General features: G+C 42.5%; 1 protein-coding gene across 1 annotated transcript in view; it reads left to right on the top strand.

Annotated features, from left to right (window-relative positions):
• Nucleotides 1–15,732, top strand: part of LOC144798398 (cytochrome P450 2C8-like) — a 640,773-nt gene that overhangs the window by 377,595 nt on the left and 247,446 nt on the right. The window lies entirely within an intron of this gene.

Here is a 15,732-nt window from a genome sequence, read left to right as displayed (position 1 = left end):
CCATTTGGTTCATCACTGCCACCCTCTGGTTCACCCCTGCCACCCTCTGGTTCAACCCTGCCACCCTCTGGTTCAGCAATGCCACCCTCTGGTTCAGCACTGTCACCCTCTGAATCACCCCTGCCACCCTCTGGTTCACCCCTGCCACCCTCTGGTTCAGCACTGCCACCCTCTGGTTCAGCATTGTCACCCTCTGGTTTACCCCTGCCACCCTCTGGTTCATCAATGTCACCCTCTGGTTCATCACTGCCACCCTCTGGTTCACCACTGCCACCCTCTACCGAGACCTTTTGTGACACAGCGGCAGCACAAAAGATGCGCCATGGTGCTGGGTATTAACAACGTGACGCATCTCTCTGTGAGATGCATCACGTTGTAAAGCCCTGCGCCATCAGGAGGCGTTCCGACTCAGCCTCCTAAAAGTGGCTAAGTGAAATCTTCAAGATTTCACTCAGTCACTTTTAGGCCAATGCTGCGTCAAAACCCTTCGCCTGCTTGAAGCAGGCGCAAGGCTTGATGCAGCATTGGGGAGATAGGGCACCCCCAGAGCATTGCTGGAGCTGCGTCGCAAGCGCGACGCAGCTCCAGCAATGCGCTCCTTTTACGGCACAGATGCGTGACGCATCTGTGCCGTTTTTGCCACATGGTGCGCCGCATTGTAAATGCGGCGCACCATGGGTGGCGGAGCTGCGGCGCACAATAACTGGCGCATCCCTGGGGATGCGCTAGTTATTGTAAATCTGCCCCAATACATTTAGCCAACGAGGGAGCACTTACTGATTAGACAGTAGAAAGTACTCCAGTTGAGTAGAGGTATTGCACAAAAAGGTAGCATCTTCGTGGACAAACACGCAGGGCGGGATTCATTCTGCCCCCTGTTAGACTCGTTTTTTTGTGCCCTTCTGCCCTCTGTTATTCCCCTGTTTTTGTACCCTTCTGCCCTCTGTTAGACTTGTTTTTTGTGTCCTTCTGCCCTCTGTTAGACTCGTTTTTGTGCCTTTCTGCCCCGTTAGACTCGTTTTTTGTGCCCTTCTGCCCTCTGTTAGACTTGTTTTTCCCTTGTTTTTCTGTCCTTCTGCCCTTTGTTAGACTGCTTTTTGTGCCTTTATGCCCTCTGCATCACCACATCATCACTCAGGGCTACCCCAGCATCACTCAGCTCCACCACATTATCACTCAGCACCACCACATTAACACTCAGCACCACCACAGCACCACTCAGCACCACCACAGCATCACTCAGCACCACCACAGCATCCCTCAGCACCACCACAGCACCACTCAGCACCACCACAGCATCACTCAGCACCACCACAGCACCACTCAGCACCACCACAGCACCACTCAGCGCCACCACAGCATCACTCAGCGCCACCACAGCATCACTCAGCGCCACCACATTATCACTCAGCACCACCACAGCACCACTCAGCACCACCACAGCATCCCTCAGCACTACCACAGCATCACTCAGCACCACCACAGCACCAATCAGCACCACCACAGCACTACTCAGTGCCACCACAGCATCACTCAGCACCACCACAGCATCACTCAGCACCACCACATTATCACTCAGCACCACCACAGCACCGCTCAACACCACCACAGCATCATTCAGCACCACCACAGCATCACTCAACACCACAACAGCACCACTCAGCACCACCCCAGCATCACTCAGCACCATCCCAGTATCACTCAGCACCACTCAGCTTCACCACAGCATCACTCAGCACCACCATAGCACCACTCAGCACCACCCCAGCATCAATCTGCGCAACCATTCAACAACAACTGGTTCAAATATGTTCTCTCAATGTTTCAAACTTTATTATAAATGTCACAAAAAGATGTTAATATTTCACTTCTGTCTTGGATTTTCATCACAATAAAATACACTGAACATAATATTCACAAAAGTTATTTACAAAAGTTTAAGCTATTGCCATTATAAATTAAAATCACTTTTATTTAAGTATTAATTATTTAAAAATTAAAAGCCATTGTAATTTGTAATATCAATACAGCTAAGTCACGTAAATACAAAACATGCGAGACCTATTGCATTGCAAATGCTTGTTTGTACTTTGTCATCTACGAGATCTTTGCAATGTTTCAAAAAAGAGAAAGAGAGAGAGATAGAGAGAGAGAGGGAGCGAGAGAGTGAAAGAAAGAAAGAACGAAAGAAAGAAAGAAAAAAGAAAGAAAAGAGAGAGAAAGAAAGAAAGAGAGAGACAGACAGAGAAAGAGCAAGAAAGTGAAAGTGAAAGGGAGAGTGGGAAAGAGAGGGAGAGAAAGAGAAAGAGAGAGTAAGAGAGAGAGGGGAGAGAAAGAAAGAAAGAAAGAAAGAAAGAAAGAAAGAAAGAAAGAAAGAAAGAAAGAAAGAAAGAAAGAAAGAAAGAAAGAAAGAAAGAAAGAAAGAAACAGGAAGAGAGAGAATGAGAGAGAAAGAAAGAGAGAGACAGCAAAAGAGCAAGAAAGTGAAAGAGAGAGAGAAAGAGAGAGAGACATGGAAAGAGAGAGAGAAAGAGAGAAAGACACACAGAGAGGGAGAGAGAGAGAGGATGAGAGAGAGAAAGAGAAAGAGAGAGAGAAAGAGTGAGAGTGAAAGAAAGAGAGAGAGAGAAAGAGCGAGAAAGAGAGGGTGTGAGAGAGAGAAAGGGAGAGAAAGAGAGGGAGAGAGAAGAGGAGCGAGGGAGAGAGAAAGAGAGAACGAGAGAGAAAGAAAGAAAGAGACAGAGAAAGAGCAAGAAAGTAAAAGAGAGAGAGAAAGAGAGAGAGAGACATGGAAAGAGAGAGAGAAAGAGAGAAAGACACACAGAGAGGGAGAGAGAGAGAGGGGATGAGAGAGAGAAAGAGAAAGAGAGAGAGAAAGAGGGAGAGTGAGAGAGAAAGAAAGAGAGAGAAAGAGAGCAAGAAAGAGAGGATGTGAGAGAGAGAAAGAAAGAGAGGGAGATAGAGAGAAAGAGAGAGAGAACAACTGAGAAAGAAAGAGATAAGCAGAGAAAGAGGAAGAACTTGAAAGAGAGAGAGAAAGAGATAAATAGAGCAAGAAAGGAGAGGAAGAGAGAGATAGATAGAGAGAAAGAGAGAGAAAGAGAGGGAGAGAGAGAACGAGAGAAAGAAAGAGAGGCCGGATCTCTGAAGGGCCAGATTCCTGAGTTGCCCCTACAGAACATACAGCTTTTTATTTTTAGCAAAATGCATATGAAAATTGTGCTGTAAAGGTCTCTTTTAGTTTAATCCCTCCTGACAACTCAAAATGGGTGTATTTGCCATCCTCTCCCTTCTTCCTGTTTTTTTAAATCTGTAAGTGCTTCCTGATGAGGTTTACTTCCTGGGACATGTGCCTTGTTGCCTACTTGTAACTATTCTCTGACCCTGCTTCAAGGGTCAGAGCAGGGTCAGAGAATAGTTGCAAGTAGGCAACGAGGAGCCAGGAAGCACTTAGCAGCAGGTGCCCAAATTGAAGTTAATTTCTTTGTAACCCTTTTGTAAAAGGTTACAAAGAAATTAGGTTCAACTTTTGCACCTGCTGCTGTAACCCTTGCTTGGCTGAAAATTCGTCCCCGCTGATTCGCGGATTTTACCGCGATTTCGCGAGATTCGTGGATCGCGAAATTGCAGAAAATCCGCAAATTCGCCCGCGAAACGGATTTTACGCCCACCCTTAGTCGGTACGATCACTCCTGGAGGAGGGAAGTGACTCAGAGATGTACTAGCAAAACTGCACTCCTTCAAAGTCAAAGTACTAATTATCCAGGCTAACCAAAAATTAGAGACAGTTTTGTTCCAGGGAGTCAACGGTTCTCTCTTCCAGGATATTGCCCCAGCCACATTGTCTCGCCACTTATTCAAGCTTGTCACAGGCAAACTTTGCCAGGACCACATTAATTATAGATTGACCTACCCCTTTGACATCGCCTTTGATTATCAAAATAAGTTTCATCATTTTATAGATTTGATGAAGCACCACCTTGTTGGGGATAATGACTCCCGAGCGCCAGGGATCAGGGGGAGTGATGGGCGAGTCATCTACGGGTTCCACAAACACCTCTGCCAAAGGACAATGGCAATCATAGCACAGGATGAAACAAGGAAAACGATGGACTTAAAGATGGGTTGGGCCCGTTGAGATGTAATATTTTACCACTGGACTATGCAAGGAATTAATCCCTCACTTTACTACCCCTGGATCTAAGCCCCTGTTCTGTGTGAGGGGATCACTTTGGGATGCTGCAGTGTTACTCAGTGTGCTACGGACCTGTTGACATCACTGGGAGGAACATTCTGACTTTTATCCAGTGGAACACTCCACTGCCCAACCATCCAGGTGCCAGGGTGCCAGACTAGCTTGATATCTAATGACATCTTACAGAATACTACAGCGGGTATTGGCCTAAACACCTCTATTTCACATGTTGATTTAGTTCTAACTCAAAGTTGTGGAACATGGCTCCCTGTTTTTATTGTTACACTGCTTCTGTTCCTAATGCATGAGAGGGTGAGGAGTGGAAGGATGGGTGGAGGGTGGCCGGGGTTGCGGGGATGGACATCATGGGCAGCGGTATGGTTTAGTCATCGTAGAAATGCATAGAGATTATACCTCAACTCTTGCTTAGCACAGACTGTGATGCCCACAAATACTACAACATATCCATGGTTTTAAACACATTGTCATGGAATGTCAAAGGCCTTAACTCCCTGGCTAAACCCCAAAAACGTTGTAAATATATACGTAACCAGAGGCTCGATATCATAGCCCTTCAGGAGATGCACCTTAAGTGTAGTGAAGAGCACGGGCTAAAACACAAAGCATATCCCCTGATATACAGATCATCTGCAACCACTAAACACAATGGAGTTGCCCTCCTTTTTCACTCTTCCTTAAGGTTCCAAATAACAGGCAGCAAGACAGTCAAAGCTGGGATGATAGTAATGGTTAAAGAACACATTAAGGCTTGGGTCTGCACAATAGCTTCGATCTGTGCACCTAAAATGAGGCAAGCTGAACTTGTCCACTCTATGCTTTTTCTCCTTGGTGAATTTGCAGAGGGAGACATTATTTTGATTGGTGAATTTAATCTGACCTGGGATACCGCCGTCAATAGCACTCACCCTCATGGGAACATTTCTAAAGCACTGAAACAAGACATCCTTCACTTAGACTTAATAGACGCCTGTAGAGTCACTCACACTACAACTCAGGATTATACATCTGTTTCCCACTCCTGTCGCATATATTGATGACTTGATTATAATACACCATTGCTGAAAGCTAGATTCCATCCTATTGCACTCTCAGACCATGTGCCGGTGGATTATACAGCAGTGGCATACCCTAGGGTCCAAATTTCTGAGATTTTTTTTCCAGTATCACTAACACGGGCTCGTCTCTTCAGAGATGAACTCATTAAGGCTGATTACTTTCGATTGAATAATCCTTAAGACCCCCACCCCTACCACCTAGGAGGCTTTTAAATTAATTATAAGAGGGATATGTATCTCAAGAATGTCTACCCTGTCCCAACATAAGGCTTAAGACGAATGGCGAGCACTTGAGGCTGAACTCAAGTCTGCAGAGCAAGCCTACAAAGAGTGCCCCTCACTGCTTTTACAAAGGAAGGTCACAGCCTTGCGTAGCAAATTTAACGCCACATACACAAAATAGGGCATAACTCACCTTCCTGTGCCTTTAAACCCCCCACATATGAACAAGGGAACAAAGAAGAGTCACATCTGGTAAAACAACTTCGAATTAAACATGAAAAAGAATATGTTTTCCTGTTGCGGTTGGACTCTGGAGAAACTGTCACTACAGAAGAGGGCAAGACCCAGGTCTTTCTAGATTTTTTAAAACAATTATACACCTCAGACCCCACTGATGAGACAACACAGCTAGTCTATATAGAAGGAGTAGACCTTTTCTTAGAAATCCCCATCAGGGATGACAACAAAGTCCAAATAGCCATTGACGCCCTTAAACTGAATAAATCACCAGGGCCAGATGTGTTCATGTTCAAATTTAGTTCCGACCTGGTGCCACACTTGACTTCCCTATTTAACTACATGGCTGAATCTCGTAGGATGACACAAATAATGGGTGAAGTACTGGTCTCTATTCAACCAAAACCAGGTAAAAATCCGTGTTTTTGTGCATCTTATTGGCCTATTGCACTACTCAATTTTGATGTAAACACTACACTAAGATTTTGGCCAATAGGCCACACTTGACTTCCCTATTTAACTACATGGCTGAATCTCGTAGGATGACACAAATAATGGGTGAAGTACTGGTCTCTATTCAACCAAAACCAGGTAAAAATCCATGTTTTTGTGCATCTTATTGGCCTATTGCACTACTCAATTTTGATGTAAACACTACACTAAGATTTTGGCCAATAGGCTAGAGGATATCATGCCAGAACTGATCAATCCAGATAAATCTGGATTTATTAAGGGAAGGCAGACACCTGTGGACGGTGGTTTACCTGGTTTAGAAAGCTACTAAAAATGTATCTCTGGTGTCCTCTTGGCACCTGATGCTGAGAAATCTTTCGAATAGGTGGACTGGTCTTTCCTTTTTCAGGTAAACAACAATTTGGAAATCTCTTGGGGTAACCAAAGGGTTCACAACTAATATCAATATCTTATGACACCCAATATTTAGGGCCAGATGTAGGTTGCCCAATACCGGTCGGTAACGGCCGAAATTACCGAATTTCGGCCGTTACCGACCGGTATTGGGCTTTTTAGATGTAGGTGGCATGTTTTTTAGGATTCGGTATTTTACTGAATCGGTAATTTAAGGATTCGGTAAAATACCAAATTCTTAACATACCGATTTGGTAAATTACCGAATCTAGGATGTACACCTGAACTCTTACGTGAGTACACACCAGAAGATGAAAGACAAGCAAGAGGGAGGAGGGAGGGGGCCGTAAAGAAGAGGAAGGATCAGGGAAAAGTAGACCTAGCTAATGGAACTGTAACATCTGAGACAACTGACCTTATTACGCCCTTAAACCCGGCAAGCTCACCCCCAAGAGTGGTGGACACTACCAACCACCAGGTTTTAGTACACCATTCTTCACCTAATAACATCATAAACACTACCGTTATAAATTCACCTGTTCTAATTCCTCACAGTAATGATCAATACACCTCTGACCTGGTAAATAACATTACCTCGGTATTAAAACCCTTACTTCAACCCCTTGAAAGAAGACTAATAAATATCGAGACACAAATGTTAATAATTATTAATTCTTTGCAATCTAACTTAACACCTGAGATTCAAAAAAAGGGGACACATAACCAACCTGCGCCCTCTCACCAAAATAAAAAACCTATTCAAACCTGCCCTGTGACAAACCCACAACCGGTCGCAAAAAAACCTCTAGCAGAAAGATTGCCTCCGGTAACAACAACCTCAATTTTAAATACCAATATACCTTCAAAAGCTCCCGCCACAAAAGTAATAAATGTAGCTACGCCAGCACCCAAAACGCCAGTTGTTACAAACATCCCCCAGAATAAACCACAGTCCACGGTAAATAAAGGTATTACGCGAGGAGTCCCTGAATCTAGATCCTACATGCACCTACCTCCCGAAGCATCGCCATTTGTGGTTGTGATGACGGGGGTACCAGAACTAGTTGGGGAGATAGCAGAACCAAAATGGTCATTAAAGAACAAAGTCCAGCATTGGCTGAATATAAATCGCCCATCTCCTCCCAATCGCATAAGTAGGATAGCTACAGTTAGTAGGACCCCCTGGGTGGGACATACAAAAAAAGTAATACAGGGTGATTGTATCACATTTGAGGATCCCAAAGTTGCTGAATATATATGCTCTTGGGATCAACATAACCCAACTGGGGGTATAGACACAAAGAATCTTTCTTTTTTTTATCCCAAAAAACATTTTAATAGTCATTTCAACGAACAGAATAACTTTTGGCGTAAAGCAGTCCCACAACCCTGGGAGTTCTCCAATGTTGGATTTAAAATCCCGCCTCAGCAGAACGGCCCTGGGCCCTCCTGGTGGTCAGATGATCAAAATCATCATCAGCAGGACGGCCCATGGCAGATAATGGGACCCGGTAACAGAAGAAGAGATTGGGAACAATGGGGTGCTCCACCACAGAGGCAATATAGACCCAGATATGGAGATACACCATACTGGGAAAACTGGCAGGGCATTCCAACCACGAATCGATATAGCAGTCTGGAGATGGTCGATTGACCATTACCAGTTCCCACTAATGACAATCCAACTATATCACCTCGGGTCTCGGAAAGGAAAATGACCAAAGGCCAAGAGAACAGCTTTTGTACATTATCGGTCATTTTCTGGAACATAGCGGGACTCCGCCCAAAAATAGAAGACGGTTCGGCAGCCAAAATGTTAGAGAATGGCAAAATAATATGCCTCCAGGAAACATGGGCCACAAAAGAGCTACATATTGCAGGCTATAAAACTTTTTTCTCCCCAGCCCTCCCCGGGATTGCAGGCAGACCCAAGGGGGGCTTGATCACTTATATAGCGAATACAATCCCTAATCTGAAACTACTTAAAAGTGAGGACTCACCAAACTACCAACTATTTTCTATATCAGTTGCCAAAGAAACCACTGTCATCCTAGTAAACCTCTATAACAATCTAGAAGAGGACAAGTTCATCAAAATCCTTGCGATAATCCAGGAAAAAATTACTAGATATATTGAACTATATAGGAAGAAAGTCACCGTCCATGTACTATGGGGAGGAGACTTCAACATACATCCCTGCCCGCATTTGAACAACCACAACTGTGGGATGGTGGATGAACAGGACAATCCTCTTGCTCATTTCACCCATGATGGAAAAGGGGAGGCGATGAACAACCTTCTTACAGACCTGGAACTAACAATAATAAATAAGCAAAACTCGGATGACAATACTTTTCGCCCCACCTATCCAGGGAGGGGACACGAGACCACAGTCGACTATGTTCTCGCAACGGATGGACTGAGACAGCTTACCGCAGATTTTATCCTAATGGCAAATAATCTAAGTGACCACTCAGCCCTTAGAGTGGATCTGGTCCTCTTAAACCACCCAACAAAGATATCCATAATTGCACATAGCCTTTCCCAAAATCAACTGGAGGTGGGTAAGGCAAATGGCTATACGGTGAAATGGGGTAAAATAGATCCAATTCAGCTAAGCAGCACCATAATCAAGACTCTATACCCTTATATAATGAAATGCTTAGATCTGGACTCCGACGATAACACCGTTCTTGCAAACTTTAGAATTATTTTGGATAAAATCAAACTAATGCTGACAAGAGAAAACAAGCCAAAGAACTTAATAAATCCAGGCTGGTTTAACCATGATTGCACCTCGTCATTAAATAAACTAAAAGAGGCCCTCAGACAACCAACAAGAGATAAGCAACTGATTAAACATCTAAGACAGCAGTATAAAAAGGCCAGGAAACAAAGAAAACAGGAACTGAAACAATCACTATGGAATGATCTACATAAAAGCACACTCACAAAAAACAGTGAGTCTTTCTGGCAGATTGTGAAAACCCCTTTTCTTTCTGACACTAATAGACCTCAGATTGATGTAGCAATAGACGAGGAAACCTGGGTAAGCCATTTTTCCCACATCTTCAAAATAACATCTCCAAATGAAGAAACAACCTATCCTCATCCCCCTACCAATTTCCCAATAAACCTGCAATTCGACATCTCTGAGGTCCTGAAAGCTCTGAACTTAAGTAAGGGGGGCAAGGCCCCAGGGCCAGACGGGGTCCCGGTCGACCTTTTTAAACAGCACTTAGATCTCTGGGCACCAATACTTACCAGAGTATGCACTGCTACAGCGAGACTGGGCCTAATGGAGTCTTGGTCTAACTCCATTATGGTACCCATTTTTAAAAAGGGGGATCGCCAAGATGTCAAATGTTACCGACCGATCTCCCTTTTAGATTCCTCAGGAAAAGTAGTTGGCAGAGTAATCTTGGAGCAACTACAAGAATGGGCTGAAGACAACAAGATATTGTCGGACCTTCAATTCGGTTTCAGAGAAGGGTTTGGAACCGTAGAACAGGCCCTCAATTTAAGTCTAATTGTGTCCAAGTACATTCACGCAAAGCAGGGGACTATGTACATGGTTTATGTGGACTTGTCCTCCGCTTTCGACTGCGTCTCTCATTCAAAGCTGTGGACCCTCCTGCGTAACATGGGGGTAGATCCCCCACTATTGGACTTTTTAAGGGAATTATATTCTGACGCTTCTGCGCAAGTGCGCTACGGGACAAAGGGAGAGCTCACTGCATCATTCAAGGTAGAGCGAGGAGTTAGGCAGGGGTGTGTTCTAGCCCCCTTCCTCTTTTCCCTATAAACAAACGGGCTAGAGGAGAAAATGCTGAGAGGGGGGCAGGACCTCCCGAGACTAAAACAACGCATGATCCCGGCATTGCTCTACGCGGATGACGCAGTGATCCTGGCGCGCACCCCTATAGAACTCCAGAAATCCCTAAACAAATACGCTGACTTTATGTGCTCACTAGATCTGCACATTAATGTGAAAAAAACCTTTGTAATGGTGGCTGGCGGAGGGAGAAAAAGAACTAAGAACATAACACTAAACAAACAAAACATTGAGAGAACTCCACAGTATCCCTATCTGGGCATAATGATCGACGAAAAGTTAAATTGGAAAGCAGCTATCGAGTCAAGGAGACACCTTTTTAGGAGAGCAAATACGGCCCTGATCAGTTTCTCACAAAGACTTGGAAGGAGATCGCCAGTGGAGATGCTACAAATCTACTCTGCAAAAAGCCTAGCCATTGCCCTATATGGGGCTGGCGTGTGGGGACATGCTGATGCCGGATCCCTTCAAGTAGCTGAGAATTCTTTTTTGAGATTCCTTTTATCTGCCCCCAAGTGCTCATCGACATATGCATGCCATATGGAACTAGGAATTCCTTACATCGAGGACCTAATAAAAGTCCAGCCATTGCTACTCTGGAGGCGCATATGGCTTTCCGATAAGAACATGCTGACCAAGGCCATCCTGGAGGATTCAATGGCCCTGGATAATGCGCACAGGATAGCATGGCTTACCTATGTTAGACGATTCTTCACGGACATGGATCTAGAAAGGTTCTATTCCAGCCCACATTCACTGAATGAGATGAGCAAGAAAGAGCTGAAACAGAAAGCAATGAGTCACCTGGAGTCGCTCAGATTCACATTGCTTTCAAATAAACAATCTGTACAACACGCAAACATGGTACAGATTACACCGCACATCCAGCCCTATCTTGCACTGGAAATTAACTCATTCGAAAGAATGCTTTTGACTAGACTCAGGCTCAACCTGTTCCACAGATTAGTAGCTTTTCCGCAAATGAACACTTGGGAACCAAAATTGACTTTGTGCCCCTGCGACGAGATTTCAGCACAATCATGCTTGCATACGATTTTATTCTGTAAATATCATCACCCTCACAGAAAAATCTGGCTATATCCATTACTAAGAGCCTGGGGTTTCAGACAATGCCGTCCGGCCATGATTTTCCTACAAATGTTAGATTCGGAGCGCACCTGTTACCATATATTGAACTTTTTAAAATGTATTATCAGGCATCGAAGGAATCTCAAAAAATTTGTTTTGTATGAGACATTATTAACACTGTACATTTTATACTGTTGCTTTTATGGTTTTATAATGACAAAAACCGAATAAAGAATTTATATATATTTACTGCATACTCTGCACATAGCAAAGAAATAATTGTTTGTTTATTATACTACTTCATACAGCAGGTTGCAGTTACTCAGTTAGATTACGAATCCTGCCTGTTATTCTCAAATGTTAGAATTGATCAAATACTTGATTATTTTATTAAATGTTTGGATGAAATATGAATATTTAATACATACATTCATTTTTAAGGGTGACATCAATGATAAATAAATATCACATTTATTGCAGACGTCACAGTGCTTACTAAAGATTAGATCAAGCGTAGTTTAAAGCTCCAATTTTGTTGGCTCATTTATATGCAATATATTTACATTCAAGGTGTGCATAACCACATTCATGGGTGTGCATTTATTAATCAAACGTAGTAGATAGTCACAGCTATAGGTAAAGGAAGACTCACCTGTCGGTCTAGTTCGAATTATAACCTAAGAACCTACATTGCATAGAAGACTGTGAATCTCTTTAAATAAGTAATTCATTTATTCATGTTAAAAGTAGCTGCTTGGTAGCCATGTTGTTGTTAGCATTGGCTTGACCTGTAACTTGGTATGTATAATGAGTTGTACACATTTTGTTTCGTAAGATGTTTGCCTCTATGATGATTCCCCCCCTCTGCAGGTGCTTTGTCGGATGCCTCAGTAGTTAGTGATTGGTCTTTGTTTATTGTGTAAAACTGATACTCGTGTTCTCAGCTTCAAGGATTTGGCCTGAAACGTGGGGATGGGAACGCGAGAGAGGCGCCTATACCAGACAGGCCTCTTTACCCTTGATACATTTAAGGACGAGATATTGTGTACCCCTTTGTGCTGCGCTGGGAAAGTAGGGAGTCTATTCACGCCAAAGAACACCTATACCTGATTGGTTCATTCTGCCGAAAAAAGGTAATGCGAGTCTGCTGAAAATTTCACAATTGCTTGTTATGTGGTCCATAGATAATTAGAAGAGACGTTTGCCCTAACTTCGCTGAGAGGAGGCGTCTTCTCTACTCTCCTGATTGCCCCTGCCTGCAGTGTAATGGCTTGACGCTTAATCACTCATGCTTTAACTTAACCTTAATTTGGCTTCTGATGCTGATACCTTCTTTCATTTCCCGTTACATTTACTTTTTATAGCTTTAATTTAGAATAGGAAACTTCCTTTGTGGAACACTTATTTTGAATATTCCGCCTACTCTTAATAATTGCTTTCTACATTTTGTTCCTTGTAATGCTTAAATTTAGATTGCTTGACCAATTTAATCTGTAACTTTGATGATATGTTTAATAAACCTCAGCAACCTGATTTGCATTGTAATTTGACTCATTTGATATGGTGTCATTGCACCCCTCCTTTTTTCATTATATATTAACAGGATTGACACATTCCTCACTGATGCCCCGAAAGTAGGCTCCCCCAACCCCTTTACTCCTGTATGCGGATGATGCAGTCTTGATATCTAGAACTGCAAATGGCTTACAACAACTGAAAGAAGCTTTTGCCTCATACATGGTGCAAAGAGACCTAAAACTAAACCTGACTAAGACGTCTGTGATGGTCTAGGGATGGGGTAGGGCCAAGAAAAAGATCCATAAAAAGAACATAAGCTGACTGAAGTCCAAAGCGTCTCCTATTTAGGCATTCTATTCTCCTATAATTGTAATTGGGGCCCTCATATAGACCAGACAAAATTAAATTTAATCCAAACTATGGAGGCGATTTTCAGATTCTGTAAAAAGATAGGTAGCAGACCCATACACGATATGCTTAAACTATATGGCAGCAAATGCCTATCATTAGCAACTTATGGCTCTGTAGTATGGGGCAATGCTAACGCTAATAAATTACAAACTTTTGAAATTCCTTTTTCTGCCGCACGCTGGCGGTACAAAGCTCTACCTCTGTATATATCCTACACAAGGAATTGGATGCACCATATGTTGCTGATTTAATACAAGCAAGAGCTTTCTGTTCCTGGAATAACATCTGGGGCAAGGAGGGAACAAAGTTTACCAGGGATAATATTAAGGAATGTTTAGCATTGGAACACTTAAATAAAATCCAATGGCTTGCGTATATGGATAAGCTACTGAAAGAAATTGATAAAGATCTATCAGTGACAAAACCTGTTAGAATACTCCAATACTGTAAAAATGAAATCAGAAAGATTTATATGGAGAAACAAAGTCAAGATAAAGCTATTATAGAAGAGAAAAAATTAAGTGTGTTAAGATACATGACTAGTATAGCGTTGTTTGGTCTACCCAAATACCTAGTCAAAGTCACTAATACCCAAGATAGATTTTACTTGACTAGGCAATGACTGGGCACAATTCATGAACTGCTGGCATTCCCAGAACATGAAAATGGTACACAATATTCCACAGATGCCCATGTGATGGGAAAACCACTCAGACCACAATGCATTTTATGCTGTTTTATCGAGATATCAGGCAACCATTTTTACGACCAATTTTTATGTAAAAGAAACTTCTTTTATAAGGATGCCATGAATTTCATATGCATCCTTGATAACAAATTAGCATGTCGAGCTACTGCAGGATATATAACCTGGACTATTAAAAGAAGGAAATCTCTTGTACTTCTGGATAATGTAGTCTAGAAGACGACTGATTGATGATCTTAGGTTGTTTATATTTTTAATTATGAGAAAGTAAGATGATTTTTAACGATGGAGTTTTAATAACCTATGGAATGAGTTTTTAAGCTGTGATTTATAGTATCATGGAAGATAAAATATATATATCTTCTTATTGTATGACGTTTTTATTCTATGTACTTTTATGGATCGATAAAAAATAATCCGAATTAAGTTATTTTTGATTTTATTGACTCATTTGTTAATGAAACCCTTAGGGTTAAATTCAATATTCTCTGTCGTTCCTGTGGAGATACATTGGTTTCACTCTGTTTTAAAATGTATTCAAATGTTAGCTCCTAAAATTCCATTCACGTTGACTAGAAAAAGTCCATACAACCAGCAGGGGAGTTTGTTTGATGAATATATCCGACGATTGAGATTCAGAAACTACCTCTCCATCAAGTGAGACTACTGCGATGGTTTGGTCACTGAGGAGTATGAGGCTAGAGTAACTAAGAAAATGTCTAGAACTTGCCATTTCGTCTTAGTTCAGTTAGATCTTTAAATAACTTCCGCAGTATATTGTCACACCCTAACCCAATTGTACATGATATACTATCATTGGTCCCTTAAATGACGACGGAAGAACAAAGAGATCGATAGATAGCTAGAGATAGCTCTAGCTACGAAGAGATCAGGTATAGGAAAATATGGCTCAGCACGATAATTATTAGTGTTGACTGTTGATGGCGCTCTGTTTGAATCCCTTACACATGGGTTCCACAGTGCAGCGACCATCCAGAGAGTACTGTCGCTTTAAAACAAATTGACCATAATCGCCCACTGTTTGAATCCCTTACATACGGGTTCTACATCTCAGCGAACATCCGGAGGGCACTATCGCTTTAAAATACATTGACGACAACTATCAATGGGCTATTGGCTGAACTTGTCACATGGCCCGTTTTTGTTTTTTTGCGCGCGGAAAAGCCCCATAAGAGAGACCTTTCTGTGGTGCGCAGTTAGTATCAGACTTAACGGCCGGGAGACGCCGTCTCAGAATATCTGGCAGCCCCGCAGAGCCCTTGACTATCGTTTTTCAGGTAAGAAGATCGAAGCGGATACTTAGTATCGTGTAGAGTAGATGTGAGTAGCTTAAAAATAGTTAAACCGGAAAGAATACTAAACAGGATTGTTGTATATGTTTTTTTAGGGATTAGTGGTGCACATCCAAATTCAAGGATCCACCCGACAGGAAAGCTAAGTGCAAGAATCTATGACTGCACGCTTCCGCATTTTATCACGAAGGTCCCTGACAACCATTTCAACTTTAATTGAGAACCAGAGGACGGTTTAGCAAAATTAGACATTGTAAGTATAA

This window comes from Lissotriton helveticus, chromosome 12 (assembly GCF_964261635.1).
Source record: "Lissotriton helveticus chromosome 12, aLisHel1.1, whole genome shotgun sequence".
Classification (NCBI taxonomy): Eukaryota; Metazoa; Chordata; class Amphibia; order Caudata; family Salamandridae; genus Lissotriton; species Lissotriton helveticus.
This window is presented reverse-complemented; position numbering and strand designations above follow the sequence as displayed.